Genomic DNA, 17,049 nt, shown 5'->3' on the forward strand with positions numbered 1-17,049 from the left:
TAGACTCACTACCTCTTGGTTGTACCCATTGCCTATGAAGTTGAGCCATGGAAACCAATGCAGCACTTGGCATGTAGTAGATGCTGAATAAATCTTCATCAGGTGAATGAAGAGCCCTCTAAGGTTTAGGTGAAGTGTGCTGTTGCAGATCCAAGCTTTTAGAGCAAGTCCATGGGGATGAATCCAGAAGAATTGTTTTTAGGGAGATTACAATGAACTCTTAAGTTATTCTGATTTTTTTTTTTTTTTAGAAAGTGGAGGTTTCTGGTTAATTGAACTTCCTGGCTGACCAAACTGGGTGGTCTGAATGCCCTCATAGATGCCACTCACTGAACAATCCTTAATGCTTCTTAAAGAGCCAGATGATGTTAAAATTTCAAAATACTGTTGTGAAAGTTGTGGGTACCCAAGAGCAAAGCTAGTCACATCAACTGTGCTGAAGCTGGATGGTGCTGGCTGTGGGGGCTACTCTCAGCCTGGGGGCAGCTGGTGAACTACATGCCCAGCAGGAGCTTGTTCTCTTATTATTTGTTGCTCATAAGATTGAAGGTAAACTGTTCTTATCTCCTGTAGAGTTTCTTGATCTCTCGGTTGTTAAGATTGTGCATAAGACAGGAGGATTGTGAGTTCAAAACAGCTTCAGCAACTTAGCAAGGCCCTAAGCAACTCAGTGAGACCCTGTCTCTAAATAAAACACAAAAAAAGGCCAGGGATGTGACTTAGTGGTTGAGTGCCCCTGTGTTCAATCCCTAGTATCAAAAGGAGGAGGAGGAGGAGGAGGAGGAGGAGGAGGAGGAGGAAGAGGGAGAAGGTGGATAAGTGCACAGTTAGGTGGTTAAGGGAAGAAAGGTCTGAGGTGGCTGATGAGGAAGGCAGCGGGCCACAGAAAGGATACTTAGAGGACAACCCCTGAGAAGCTGCTCTCCCACGGGCTGCTGGACCACCAGAGTCCTCCAACCACCCAAAGTGTGTGCTGCTTCCAAAGCATGGAGACATTGATCTTCCTGAGCATTGCAAACTTTTTTTTTGTTGTTGTTTTTTTAATTCAAAACATCCTTTCCAAGTTCTCTTTAGCTCTTTAGCTCTTTTTATAGCCGTGTTTGGACAAGCCGAGCAAATGAAATTTACTTACCTCTTCCCATGCAGGGCCTTTGGTTGATCACTGAGTGTTCTACGTTTTGAGTAAAATTTGAATTAGTGCTTCAGCAAGAATTCTGCCATGGGAATTCACTTTACCACAAAGGCCAAAGACTGTCCTCCCTGCCTCTCCCCCTCGCTCCACCCACGGTGGATTCCCCTCCTTCAGCCCACCGGGCCTTTCTCTCAATCTCTGCACATGCCATTCCCATTGCTTGGAAAGTCCTCTTCTCTCAGTCCATCTAATGGTCTAGTCTTTTAAAACTCAACAGGAATTCACAGATACCCCAGAGTGTAAATCCCTGTCTGCTCTGTGTGCCCACACTGCCTCTCCCCGCCCCAACACTGACTGCACTGCATATCTGCTCAAGTCTCCCCATCCACCAAATTGGGTGGCCTGAATGCCCTCATAGATGCCCAGTCACATCAACTGTGCTGAAGCTGGATGGTGCTGGCTATGGGGGCTACGCTCAGCCTGGGGGTGGCTGGTGAACAACATGCCCAGCAGGAGCTTGTTCTCTTATTATTTGTTGCTCATAAGATTGAAGGTAAACTGTTCTCATTATCTCCTGTGGAGTTCATGTGGCAAGTCCCACGGGCTCTTTTTTTTAAAATATTTTTTTAGTTGTAGATGGACACAATATCTATTTATTTATTTATTTATTTATTAATTATATGGTGCTAAGGATTGAACCCAGTGCCTTACACATGCAAGGCAAGCGCTCAACCACTGAGTTACGATCCCAGCCCCCCATGGGCTCTTGAAGTCTCAGTTTCCTCATCTGCAAAGTAGGGGAAACACCACTATGGAGATGGGAGAGGATGACACAAGCAGGGCAGTGTTTGGCACATAGTAAACATGAACTATTGTGAAGGATTGTCTTAGACATTTACCAGAATGTTCTTTATTCTCCTGATTTCCCCCTACACACACACACACACACACACACACACACACACACACACACACTTTACATGGTTGCCCTGGGGTCCTCTGTTTGCCCCAGCAAATAGTTGCCAGAAATGGGTCCATTCAAAAAAGATGGTAAACCCTCAGTTTAAGCACAAACTGCCATGGTCTAGAGTCTAGATCTACAGTGTGAGACAGAAGCTGTTTTTTTGTTGCTGTTGTTGGGGTTTTAAGGGGGGGGGGAGGGTGCTTGGGATCGAACCCAAGGCCTTGTACATGTAAGGCAGGCACTCTACCAGCTGAGCTATATCCCCAGCAGAGACAAAAGCTGTTTTTTAAAGAGAGAATGAAAAGGCAGAAGGAGTTTCCCATCTCCTGTCACCACCCCGAGCTCTGAGCTGGAGACAAGGAGATAGGGACTGGAGAAGGAAGGGATCTCTAGCCTACCCAGCCAGAGGGCACCAGAGTCCCTTCCAGATTACCTCCTTTCCCTTCTCCCTCTTGCTCTCTGTCCCAGAAAACTGGCCTATGAATATACCTGTGGGCCCCTTTGTCCTGTTTCTAGTTGGCTTCAGACAGGACAAGGAAGGCAGGAGGAGGGTGGGGTGGGCTCATTTTCGCCCCTGCTCCCTTCCTGCAGGGTCACCACAGGTTGGGAGTATTCTGATCAAGGTTGTGTGTCTAGTCAAGGTGGCCTCTCCACAGGAGTAAATACGCCAGCCCCATCAGGCAATAGTGACGCCTGTGTTACTAGGTGGCTCAGGGATGCTGCATTAGCCCTGGGTCTCCCACACCCTGCCCTCACCTTTGTCAATGGTCCCTTTATCAGCTCTCCACAAATTACATGACTTGAGCATAGCCTCTGCTCCCTGCCCCTGCCTCTCCACATCTAGCCAGGAAGAAACACATTAGTGTTCTTCCTTAAACTTGGGGGAACCCAGGAATACAGAAAACTTGTTCCCTGCTTGCTCTTAGGAGATTTTAATGAGCTGCTGCCTTACAGATGTTACAGGGATGCGGGGGTAACAATAGATGCTGGGAGACTGTGTGGGCAAAACAGGGCTAGAGATGGGCCCCTAAATTTTCTCCCAAGGTGACTTTAGTTGAGAGAGAGAGAGAGAGAGAGAGAGAGAGAGAGAGAGAGAGAGAGAGAGAGAGAAGGGGAGGGGAGGGGAGGGGAGGGGAGGGGAGGGGAGGGGAGGGGAGGGGAGGGGAGGGGAGGGGAGGGGAGGGGAGGGGAGGGGAGGGACAGACCCAGCAGATACACTGCTGGTGGGCTGTCCATCAGGAAGTGGCTGAAATCTTAGAGTGCTATGAGAGTTAATTTTATGCATTAACTTGGCTGGGCCACAGTACCCAGATACTTGGTTAAATATTATTCTGGATGTTTCTGTGAAAGTGTTTTGTGGGTGAGCTTAACATTGAAATGGATGGACTCTGGGTAGTAGCTTGCCTTCTATGACGTGGTGGCCTCCTCTAGTTAGTGGAAGGCCTTAATGGAACAGAGTCAGGCACCCCCGAGCAAGAGGGAGCTCTGCCAGTAGACTGACTTTGGACTTAAACAGCAACACTTCCCTGGGTCTCCAGCCTGCTGGCCTTCCCCGACAGATTTTGGACTTGAATCTCCAGAATCACATAAGTCAATTCCTTACAATACGCATCACACACACACACCCCTCCTCCTGCTCACCCTTGGTCCTGTGGCTCTGGAGAACCCTGACTAATACAAGTACCTTCCCTGCCAGAGAGTCACGACCAGAGCCAATCAACCTCAGCAGACTGTCTGGGGCCTGGTTTGATTGCGTGTTTGTCGCCTCTTGGCAGACATGGTAAATTATTCAACAGTGGGAAGGCAGTTCAACACACAGCGGAATGTCAGCCCTGATTGCTTCCACCAGCCCCTGCCGCCACGGAGCCATCTAGTGACATCCTCTCTACTCCGTGTACTTCCCCTCTCACTGCTGCCACCTTGATCTGAACCATCACAGAAATTCCCAGCCAGTCATACAAGACCCTTAATGGTCTGACTGCCCCTAATCCCCAGCTTCCCTCCTCCCACTCCCAGCTCTCACCCCACCTGCCAGGTGCGCAGAACTCTTGCCTGCCACTCACATAGTCCATGCCCCTTCATGCCTCTGGGTTTTTCATTCACCTAATGAATCTCTAATGAGAGCCTTCTGTGTGGCTCCCTGTGCCAGGCCGATCATGCAGTCCCAGGCCTGGAGGAGCTCAGAGTGTGTGTGGGGGGGGGGGGGAGGGGGTAGGCTTGGAGACAGATAAGTGCAATCACAGGTCAGCAGTGTCCTGAGGAGACCAGTATGGACCACAGAGGGGAGGAGAGCAGTGCATGAGGGGAGGAGAAGCAGTGCAGCTTGCAGAAGGACATCATGAAGTTCCCTTCCCCAATGTTTTCCCACAGATTTCAAACTGGCAAAGAACCGAATAGCACATTGATTCTCTCGGACAAGCATAGTCAGCACACTGGCTAGGTCAGGAGGCAAGATGGGGGATGCTCTCGGTGATGGTACTGGGGCTTTGGCACTCACTCACCCCCAGACACTGTGCTAACCCTAATAGATTGTCTCCAATTGGTTCTTACACCCTATGAGCTGGGTACTGTTATGTGCCCATTTTACAGAAAAGGAAGTAAGATGCAGAGAGGTGATGACTTGCTCAAGATCACTGTTGGCAAATGGCAGAGTCAGGATTTGAACCCATAAAGTCTCACCCACAGCCCATGCACCTAATTGCTAAATAAAACAGCAGCTAAGCCAGAGTCTGGGTGTTAGAAATCTCCAAGGAGGGGCTGAGAAAGCAAGAAACACAAGTCCTCACACACAGAGCAGGAGTCACGGCACCATCTCTCAGTGCTCCTGTTCTCTAGGGATATTTCCCATGGAAGGCACTCTAGGAAAACAGCCACCTTTAATCTCTGTAGCACATTTTTGCTTTCTGCTTCACCACATTCAGCTTCCCTTCCATTGTAACCCATGACTTTTTTTTTTTTTTTTTGGTGCCTGGGAATTTAACCCAGGGCCTCATGCTTTCCAGGCAAGCACTCTACAACCAAGCCACATCCCCAGCCCCCAGTGACATTTGTTGTTGTTGTTGTTTCATTTAATTGTTTTTGCAGTACCGGGGATGAAACCCAGGAAGCCAGGGCCTTGTACATGCTAGGCAAGAACTCTACCACTGAGCTACATCCCGGGCCATTTTTAATATGAGAAACAGGTTTTCACTAATATGTTCAGGCTGGCCTCAAACTTGCAATCCTCTTGCTGGAATTACAAGCATGCACCACCTCGCTCTGAATGAATGATATTATTATAAGATATCTAAAGATATTTTAAGGCACAAAACCTGAATTAAGCTGCCACAATCACTCACAGAAATTTTGGTGTGTGTAAAGAGCCTGATGAGACAAGGCTGGCAGTTCCTGTCCTGGATTTCTGTTTAACCAGCTAAAGTGGCGCCACCTTGTGGCTAGACTGTAATCAACATTTGTGATTGGCTACACAGCTTTGAAATCACACTAGCCTGGATTAACTTTCATTTAAATTGGGGAGAGTTGCATTATTATTGGTTGTTGTGGTTGTTGTTGCTGTTGTTTTGCAAGTGTATTTTTCTGGGAGAGTTCTGGAAGAATTAAACCCAGACCACTTTACTACAAAGAACAACCTCAGTCCTGGGTTTGTTTTTTTTTTAATATTTATTTTTTAGTTTTTGGTGGACACAACATCTTTATTTTATTTTTATGTGGTGCTGAGGATCGAACCCAGCGCTCCACGCATGCCAGGTGAGGGCATTACCACTTGAGCCACATCCCCAGCCCCAGTCCTGGGTTTTGTTATTTTGGTTTTTTGGTTGACAGTCTTGCATGCTGGCCTCACTCTTGTGATCCTCTTGCCTCAGCCTCCCACGTCACTGGGATCATAGGCATGTGTCATCACATTCAGTGAGTTGCATTATTTTAAATGTGCAGAAATGGAATCAGACTTCATTAATATGTTCTATCACACGATATCATATTCCCATATTTTAAATGTGGGCTAAATGTGACTCCTCCATGCCATGTGGTAAGGGCCATGATGTAGGTGAGCTCTGGGCCTAGGAGTTTAACAGGACCCTGAAAAGAGGATCTGTGGAGACTTCCCAATGCAGGTACCATGTGATCTGGGTTTGGGGGGAGGTTCTTAAAGGAACACACACAGGGAACAGCAGAGACAAGGGGAGAAGGTCCAGGAATATGGAGCAGGACATGACATGCCAGAGTCCTAAAGGGACATCAAAGATACAAAGACTAGACCCTGAAAGGGGCATAGAAGCAGAGATGGGGCTTTATGGGAGGGTCAAGACCAGGTCAGGAAGGGCCACGTGTGCCCATGGGAAGGGGCCCTTGTGCTATAGGAGTGGAGGTCACTGAGGGACAGAAGTCCTGTGTTTAGTAGCAGTGTGAATAGTGAACCAGAAGAGAGAAGAAATCACAAGAGCCTGGGGAATAGTTAGAAGACTACTGTGGAAGTATCATATTCATTAATTCCACAAATATTTACTGAATCCCTACTCTGTGCCAGTCACTGCTTTAGGAACATATAGGACCACAAAACAAAGACTGCTGCTTTCAGAGAGTCTGCGCACTATTGCAGGGAGACAGGCAAAAAACCCAGAAATAATAAACTATATAATATCTCAGTGTTCAGAGCAGTGGGAAAAAATGAGGCAGGGAAAGAGGACAGAAAATGCAGATGGGGTTGCCATGTTTGATAAGGTGATCAGGGAAGGCCTCAGTGAGGAGTTGAGGGAGAGGCCTAAGGGAGCAAGAGAGGGAAATATCCCAAGTCTTACGGCATTCCAGGCAGAGACTGCAACAAGGTCAGAGGCTGAGGTCACCTCATACCTGGTGGGATCTAGGACAAGCAAGGAGGCCAATGTGACTGGAGCAGAATCAAGTCAGGTAAGGTATGGATGTATGTGAGTCTGTGTGTGTGTTGTGTCTGTGAGAATGAGTGTGTGTGTGTGAATGTGTGTGTATGTGTGTGTGTGTGTTGTCAGAGAAATTACAGGGGCCAAATTGTATAGGACATGGGTTGGTGAACTTTTTCTGTAAAGGGCCAGGGAGTAAATATTCCAGGATTTGTGAGCTATGGGGATCTTTGTTGAAACTACTCAACTTTCTTTAAACTAGACACTAACAGGAAAGCAGTCAACAATTACATGCAAAAAATGAGCATGATTGTGTTCCAATAAAACTTTATTTACAAAAAAAGGGGGCAATGGGCCAGAACTGCCTATGAATTGTAGTTTATTGACCCCAGTGTAGAAGATTGGAGGTCATTATAAGGTTTTAATTTTACTTTGAGTGAGATGGAGAGCTGTTGACTGTTGTGAATTTAAGTGAAGAAGAAACACACTCTGATCTCATTAGGGTCACTCTGGGTGCTATGTGGGAACAGACTGTAGGGAGCCATGAGTGGGAGAGAGACCAGCTCCATTACTCACTCCAGAGAGATATTGGGCAAGTCACTCAACCTCTCTGGGCTTCATTTCTGACTTTGTAAATTGGGGTAATAGTAATACCTCCCTCATGGAGCTGTTGTGAAGAGTAAATAAATAAGTATATATAAAGCACATAGAAAGTGCCTGGCACACAGTAAGCATTATGTGCCTGCTTACCACCTTTATTTTTTATTTATTTTTTTAATATTTATTTATTTGTTTTGCTGAGAGCCATAGCCAAGTAGGAATGATGCATGGCATTTTTGGTTGAAAGGTGACGCCAGCAAGCCATTGAGATGATAATGATTATGTTAAGATGTGCATTCAATTGGAGATTAGACCCCTGCTGTCCACCTCGGCCTGCTACTTTGGAGCTCTCAGGACTCCCGGAGAGTTCCCATTGGTTGGGGAAGTGCGGTAGGAGGGTATTCCAGAGGAGGGATTTCCTGTTGGTATAGTGTGTCCCAGGAGAAGGCCGCGTGCGTGGCATTTTCGAGGGAGTTTTGGAAATAAAGTTTGTTCCTGCTTGAGTGGCTCGTGATTTTGTGCCCAGCCAGACTGCGGCATTGTTTTAGGTGGACACAATATCTTTATTTATTTTTATGTGGTGCTGAGGATCGAATCCAGTGCCTCGCGCATGCCAGGCCAGCGCGCTACCACTTGAGTCACATCCCCAGCCCCTTACCACCTTTATTAATGCAATAATTTAAACAAAATATAGTGATGACTTGAATCAGGTTATGCTGGTAAAAGTAATAAAAAGTGACCTGATTCTGAGCTTATTTTCAAGGTAAATAAATAAAATTCCCAAATGGATAGTATATGGTGTGGAGAGAAATAAAGGAATTCAGGAAGAGTAACTTTTTTTTGTCTGAGTAACTAAAAAAAATGGAGTTTCTCTTTATTGGAAAGAGAAAGGTTGTGGGAAGATCAAGTCTGCTTGAGGTTAGGTCACAAGAGAGCACACTGAGTCCAAGGAGGTAAAAAAGAACCATCAAAGATGACTGAGATGGAGTGGCCAGCAAGGAAGACAGAAAAATAGAAGGTGTAGCATCCTGGAGTTAAGGGGAGAAGGTACTGTAAGGAGAAAGGTGTGGTCGGGAATACCAAACTTGGATAGGACAAGTAATTTGAGGATAAGAAATAGTCATTTGGGAGCCAGGCATGCCTGTAATCCCAGCAGCTCGGGAGGCTAAGACAGGAGGAATGTGAGTTTAAAGCTAACCTTAGCAATTTAGCAAGGGCCTAAGCAACTTAATGAGAAACTATCTCAAGATAAAACGGGGTGGGGATGTGGCAGTGGTTAAGTGCCCCTGGGTTCAATCCCTGGTATAAGAAAGGAAGGAAGGAAGGAAGGAAGGAAGGAAGGAAGGAAGGAAGGAAGGAAGGAAGGAAGGAAGGAAAGAAAAGTAGAGGGTGAAAGGTGAGTGGGAGCAGACTTAATATAGAATGGATATAGCCAGGTACTGTGGCACATGCCTATAATCCCAGCAGTTTGGGAGGCCGAGGCAGGAGGATTGCGAGTTCAAAGCCAGCCTCAGCAAAAGTGAGGCACCAAGCAGCTCAGTGAGATTCTGTCTCTAAATAAAATACAACAAAGGGCTGGGGATGTGGCTCAGTGGTTAACCCTGAGTTCAATCCCCACTACCAAACCAATAGCAACAACGACAAATAAAGAGTGGGTACAAAGTATTGCGGACATAGAGTAGAGGCAATTGTTTAGGGGAAAGATGAGAAATGAGACCACAACCAAGGTGAGATATGAGGTCCAGACAGAATTGACAAATGATATCAAAGCAATCAATGTTAAGGGCCTACACTAGGCCCTTGGAAGCAGGGTGGAGAGGAGAGTAATCCAAAGGCATTTTCAGTGAAAAGGACCTGGAGACTGTTGAGTTCTGTGGAGTGAGGGAGAAGTCAAGGCTGCCTCCCAGGTTCCTGGTCTCCGTAACTGAGAGGATGGTGGAGAACAGCATCCCTTCTGTATACTTTGGTGGCATCTTAGGCACGCTGTGCTTGCTGCATGCCTCCCACTGTGGTGTGATTATTTGTTTATGAATCTACCTGCTATTTGCAGGCTGTTATATTTCATATTTATTTCTGTAAGACTGGCACAGTAAGTGCTTGGAAATATTCACAGAACTGAATGAAGCACCAGCTACTGGAAGGCAGAAATTCAATTGTTTTAATAAGACAGCAATTTTGTCCTTTGCCACACTCTTGAGCAGGTTCCCTCTGTTCTATCTCTTTACATCTCTGCTTTCTTTCTGGAGATGTGGATGGATTCTTGTCTGAGATGCTATAACTCAACCATATTTAATACAAAGACATGGTTGGCATTCCATCAGGATTCTGGAGATGAATGTAACCACCAGTTCACCAGGGCCACAAACAGCTCTTTCAAGTTTACTGAAGTCTTTTAGATGTAGTTGTCCATAACCTGATGTCTTACAAAGCTGTTCCCATATAACTGAATCTGAATTCTTTAAGAAGTTTTATTCAATGGTCACAAAACTTTGGTGTGTGCAGCTGCCCCCACATTCAGAATCTACTCCATAGACTCCCCATTTTTTTGCTTTTTAATACAAGTGAGTCACCCAAGCTCCAGAAAGGCAAAACTTTACACTGATGAAAGGAACATCCCAGAAGAGACTTTTTTTTTTTTTTTTTGGCATTTTGAATGCTTTGTGGACAAATGTAACCATTGTGAAGCCTCCAAAATCCAGGTCCATCTGAAGTATATTTTCTCAGACAGTAGCTCCACCCCAGAATTCCCCGCATCCTGCTTGCCCATGGAAAGCTGAGGTATGTGGATGAGGTAGTGGGAGAAGCTAGTAGAGTAGTGAAGAGGGTAGACTTGTGAAAGCAGCAGTGAAAGTCTGCCTGTGCCCCCAGGGTGTGTGTTCAAGGGACCTAGACATCCGCTCCAGATTGTGCTCCATGGCATAGGTGTGCCCTGCTTCAATAGTCCTGTCCACCTGACCCTAACACAGGCTGAGCCTGCAGTTGTCCATGTGAGCAATCATGGGGTGACCCATGACACTGCTCAGCATCATAAGTGAGGTGCTGAGAGATCATGTTTGGTCCCCTGCCATCTCCTCCAGAATCGAGCCATCCAATATGGTCCCATTGAGTGCTGCTAAGAAGTTTAGCATCAGGGGTTGGGGTGTAGCTCAGTGGCAGTGCCTGCCTGGCATGCAGAACTGCTTAGGATCTGATCTGCAGCATCACCAAAATAAAATTAATTCAAGTTAATAGTTGGGATTGCCAAAGTCAGAGGACATTTTGATGACTCGGTGAAAGCAGACTCTATCTACTCCCTAAGTCCAGTTTCAGAAAGGAGGCAAGAGTTTTCCCAGAAAGTGTAGCCTGACCCTCAGCTTGATGACTCTGTTTCCCCAGATGGCCTTCCTCTGTGACCAGGTGATGACCCTCCATGAATCATGCAGCACTGCAGGCTTCAAACACAGCCACGTGGAGACCATCCCACTACCAACCACACCAAGTGCTCTGAAGGCATTACTAGGGAGCGTCTAAGGCAGTGACCTGCCAATCACAGTTCAGACCTGCTCTTACCACGTTCGTTCTGCTGAATGAAGAAGGCATGTGAAGTAGATGGAAATCTTGAGCCCCTGATGTCACACAGGGGCTGATTGCATGCCTTCTGGCAAATCCTCAAAAATATGGTGACAGATTGACTCTGATTTAATCAAAGAACCTCAGGGCCCTGGTCTTAAAAGAATGTAAATGACATTAGGGTGACCCGTTAGAAAAGAATATGTCAATAATGTGAAATTATTCACAACTTTTCTCTGGCTTTGCAGGATGGCTCTACACATAGGTGTCTGATTTGAGAACCATCTTGGGTGGATTTCACCTGTCAAACTCTTGGAGTTCTGGGAACCCCTCTTGTGACCCATGTCTATTTTCAAGTGATTGCTGTGAAGTCTAAATTAAATAGTGTAGGTACACAGTACCTAGCAGAATTGGATAGTTAATAAATTTTAGTTGCTTTTCCTTTTACTATTTGAACTGTGTTTTTAAATCGCAAATGAGGCAGTCAAAGGAAATAGATCAACCATCTCTTGAACTTTTAAATCTTCTGGGGATCTGGTTAAAATGTTGATTCTGCATCAGCAGGTCTGGAGTGGTGCTTGAGATTCTGCACTTTTAACAAGCTTCAAGTTAGTGGATTGGAATCTTATTAATTCCAATTCACTAACTACATTTTGAATAGCAAAGATGTATTTAACAGTGATCTTAACTGTGCATTAGAATGTTTTAGTGAGATTTATAAAGTATGCAGATTTATATAAAGTATGAGATTTATAAAGTATGGAATCAGCATTTCCAGTGATGGAGCTTGGGCATTTATACTTATAATAAGCAACCCAGATGATTCTAGTACTCAGCCAAGGCTGAGACGCTCTGGCCTAGAATTCTCTTTAATTCTGATCTCCAGATAATTCCGATTCATTCATCAGTTATTTGTTGAGCTTCTACTGTCTGCCAGGCATTGACCTTGCTGAGGAGGAAAAACAAAAGAACCAGTGGTGAGACAGCATATGATAAAGGCTGGGCAGAGAGGGCTTTGTGTGTGATCCCAGGAAGGGGGAATGGGATCAGCCAGCTTGCTTGGTCAAGAGCAGGAAGGCTCCCCTGTATGAGAGGACAGTGGGATAGGACCAAGTAGGAGCAACAGGAAGTAAAAAAAAAATTGCATAGCATTCTATATGTTGGGAATGACTTTAGTTCAGCCAGGGAGGGCAGAGTAAACTACGCTAGGGAAGAAATTAGAAACAAGTCCATAAAGGGGAGCTAAGCTAAGGAGTTTGACCCCTCGTTCTCAGTGCTAGGATTTTAAGAAGACAGAATGTTGGCAAATAGCAAACACAATAAATCTTGGCTCTCATCATTAACACTATTACGTTACTATTCTTATTATTGTCATGTTTGTGTTCCAGAAATATTATACCAATGTGATGGAAAATGGGCTAGAGGGAACCTAGACTGGAAACAGGGAATGTGATTTAAAAAAAGAATTAATTAAATAAATTCAGTTAAGGAATAGGAAAGATAGGGAAGAGGTGGATTTTAAAGGACTCAGAGGACTTGGTTCCCTCAATAATTTAAAAACTCACATCTTGCCAGGCTGTAATCTTAGCTACTTGGGAGGATGAGGCAGGAAGATCTGGAGTTCAAGGCCAGCCTGGGCAACATAACAAGACCTCCATCTCATAAAACAAACAAAGCTAAGACCACCAAAAACAAAACAACGAAAGCAACAAAACCCTCACATCTTCATGTACCAATTTGCAAATTTCTTTCATGCAACAATTTTGAGACAGTGTAGAAGGATTAGTCTGATTTTATAAATAAGGGAAACTAAGGTTCAGAGGTAAACTGACTTATTTAAGGTCATGTGACACATCCATGAAGAAACACTGTCTATCCGACTTCCCAAGGCACTCCTGCTACATCCGGATCCCACCCGTAAGGTGCAGAAGATGAAATACCTGTATGAACACTGGGAAGGTTGGGGTCCCTCCTCCTGGTTGGTGTGTGGAGTGGACTGATCTGAACTTAAAGGGACTCAGAGGTCAATCCTTGCTACTGTTAGCTCCATATCCCCAGGTATGAAAATTTTGAGAAGCTGGAGTCCCCAACATTAGGATTCTTAGACAATTTTGAGAAGGACCCATATCTGGTTCCCTGCTTTCCCCAACATGGTCTTGGAGCTGGCTGGGTATAAAAGCAACAGCAGAAGGACAGATATTGAAGCCAATGGCAGAGAGGGGTGGTGACCTTATCTTGAACCACCTCTACTTTCTTTCATCTCTGTTTCAAAGACATGTCCCCTTCTCCAACCCTCCCCCATTTCCTCCAAGACACTCTCAATCAATTAATTTAATCTCTGCCTTCATATGGGCTCCCTCTTGGAAGACTTCAAATTTGCTCCAGTCTCACCCATTCTTAAAGAGCCACCCCATCTCAGTCCTGTCATTTTCTCAAGCTATGCCCTGTAGAGTTGACCGACAATGCCACTAATGCTTCACAGAGGAATGAGATAGTTTCGAGCTAATTTTTGCCTGTCATCTGACTAGGCTCTCTGATTATCTTGAGTTCAAAGTTGGCTGCCTAATTTATTATGACTCCCATGACGAATAATGGCTTACCAATGGGTCCCGATGGCCACACTTTCTTCGTCTGAGATTTCATGGACCATTTCTATGTAAATGTAGTCATTTAATGCTACTTACTCCAAGAGATAGTGCATCAATTAAGTGTGTCAATTGCTATTAATGGAACAACCCAAGTCCACTGGCTTAAACATATGATACAATATGAACAGAGGTGATACTTTATTAACCTATTTCCTCAGAGGCAAGAAATCCAGGAGAAAGTATTTGAGGGCTACAGCAGGTCCTCTAAAAAAGTCTCCAATATTCTAGTCTCCTGTCTTTTCATGTTGCCACCCTTGATATGTTGATATGATGGCCCAAGGTGGCAATGTGTCTACAGGTATCTTCCATATAGGAAAAAGCAGGAAGAAGTAAAGAGGTAAAAATAGGGCCTTGTTAGCCAAATCTTTCACTCTTTATCAAGAAGACAAAAGCTTTACTGGAGTCCACACCCTGAAGACTTCTGCTTCTACCACAGTTCACATTACCACCTTGGCTGGATATAGCTAAGGAGCAGAATGTTCAGGATGGACTGTGTCCATCAACCAAGGTCTGTCAACAGACAGCTTCACATTTCCCCCATAAATATGGGGAAGATTTTGCTAGCAGATTAGTTGAGTAGAAGAGAAGTTACAGTTACTAATGTTTCAGGTGTGAGAACCTGTATTAAGAGTACTTTTTTGGTACCATGGATTGAACCCGGGGCACTTAACCACTGAGCCATATCCTCAGCCCCTTTTATTTTTTATTTAGAGACAAGGTCTAAGTTAAGTTAAACTTTGTTAAGTTTCTTAGGGCTTCTCTAAATTGTTGAGGCTGGCTTTGATCCTCCTGCCTCAGCCTCCCGAGCTGCTGGGATTATAGGCATGCGCCACCATGCCCGGCTTTAAGTATTTTAATACAGCATACATCCTGTGAAATAGAGATTATTATCTCCCTTAACAGATAAGGAAACTGAGGCCCAAAGAGGTGGAATAACTTATTCAAGCCTATACAACCTGGAGAAAAATATTTTTATGTTAAAACATAGATATTGCTATGACCCAGAACGAAAAATCTTCACTAATTTCAGAGATTAAAATTGGTGACTGCATAGAAATCCCATGTGAGCTGTGCCTTGAACCTCCCAAAGGAACACTTCCCTCACTCACTAGGGGTACTTCAGTGTGAAAGTAAGAGCAGCCCCATCTGCCAACATGAAGTTGGGATAACAAGATATACACCAATAAAATGAGCTTCTGATACAAGACTCCAGTCATGATGCCATCAGGAATGTGAGTGACAATGTCTCAAGGTGCCAAATGGCAGATGAAGGGGAACGATGGGAAGTGTTCTGTGTTGACAGGAAAGAGCCGTTATGAGTGAGCCGCAAGGGTTGGTGGATAGAATGGGGTTTTGAAAGGAAGGAAAAGGTTGTACAAGAAAGGAGGGGATAGTAAGCATGTTCTAGCTGCTGAGAAATACATGTCCAGACTACATGAGCCAGAACACATGTGGGGAATTTCAGGGCGGAAGAAGAGAGAGCCTGGCTAGAGAAAAGGGTCCTGAAGGAGAGAAACCAGAAGCTGTTCTAAGAAGGAAGTCTAGGCTGTTCCTCAGGGATGTCCTCTGAGATCCAATCTCTCTTCTGTTCCTTTCACCCACAGGTCAGGGATTACCCAGATGTTCGCTAGGCAGACCTGAGCTGCCTCCAAAGGGATCTGATGGCTTGATGTCTTCTTCAACCCAATCTACTTCCAGATGAATCCCAACATCCTCACCCAAGTGTGCTGCCCAGCCCAGCCTTGACTTTAAAGTCACATGTTACTCCAGGAGGAACATCCAACAATTGACTAAGGGATGTAATAGAATGATTGGGAAAGGAGCTTGGTGTTTTAAAGAAAAAGACTATTATCAATTAGGCCCTGGTCAAATGGGCCAGGGCACCTAAGAAGGGGTGGGGATGAGGAAAATAGTGCAGCTACTTCAGCCCAACTCCTCATCCCACAGCTGGGCTCACAACTGGACTGATCTCTTCCCCAAAGGATCCTTTCCAGGAGTGGATAAAAAGGCATCTTTGGGCTCCAGAGTCAGGGCAAGCTTTTCCATCCTTTTCCAATATTCAAAGAGGCTAAATAGCATCTTCCCTTTCTCCTACCTACTCAAGCCTTCACCTCCTCCCCTATTCCCATTCTCCATTGCACCCTCGTAAACAGGGACACAGAACTCTGCCAGCTCAAATGACCACTGACCATGTCTGAGATGCATAAATTTGGTTCTGTGGGCCCCTAGATAGGGTGTGTGGAGAGAGAGAGAGAGAGAGAGTACACTATGCTGGATATATAGCATTTATTTTTTTTCTTTTTTCCCCCTATTCTGGAGATTGAACTCCGATCTTTGATTATGCCAGCCAGGCACTCTACCACTGAGCCCTAGCCCTAGCCCAAATGTCTATTGCATTTTCCATTACCCACAGAACCTCATGTCATGTAATAAGCTCCTTATGCCCTTGTCTTTGGTTGTCTCCAATAGTTCCAACCAATGTCATATTAGTTGTAAAGTTAAAAGGAACAATTTTTTTCACACATCACTAATTCCTCATTGATTGGTTTAATCAAATATCTAGTGTATCCACAGGTAAGTTTTAAAAGTTTCTTTTTGGGGCACAGAAAGTAATTGTACACTTTGGTTTTACATACTTTCTTACAATTACTTTTTAAGGGTTTATAATTCATTATAATAAATCCCATTAAATCAGGCAGTGCTTGTCAGAGTCTGGACTATAATTTTTTTATTTTAAGCAATATTTGGTCAAGGTAAAATCCAGTAAAACCTGAGAACTTCAGACTCAAGCCATGCCAACTCTAGGTACTAGCAGTTCCTGTCATTTCTTTAAATATTTGAGGATTGCCATATCTTTTTTTTTTCTTTTTCTTTCTTTCTTTTTTTTTTTTTTTTTTTTTTTTTTTTTTACCGGGGATTGAACTCAGGAGCACTCGACCACTGAGCCACATCCCCAGCCCTATTTTGTATTTTATTTTCACTGAATTGCTTAGTGCCTCACTTTTGTGAGGCCAGCTTTGAACTGGAGTTTCTCCTGCCTTAGTCTCCTGAGCCGCTGGGATTACGTGACCACCGCACCCAGCAAAGGGTTGCCATTTCTTATCTTTGTACATACTTAACCAACTGGATCTTTTTTTGTTGAATGTGAACTCTCCTGATATCCAGTTAAAGTTCATTGTTTTTAAGAACTTTTTTTTAAAAAAATATGAATATTACTTTAACCTGGCCACTGTGTTCTGCTTTTTCATAGTTGATTAAAACAGAGCTAAACCCTGGGGATTA

Source organism: Urocitellus parryii, chromosome 11 (assembly GCF_045843805.1).
Source record: "Urocitellus parryii isolate mUroPar1 chromosome 11, mUroPar1.hap1, whole genome shotgun sequence".
NCBI lineage: Eukaryota > Metazoa > Chordata > Mammalia > Rodentia > Sciuridae > Urocitellus > Urocitellus parryii.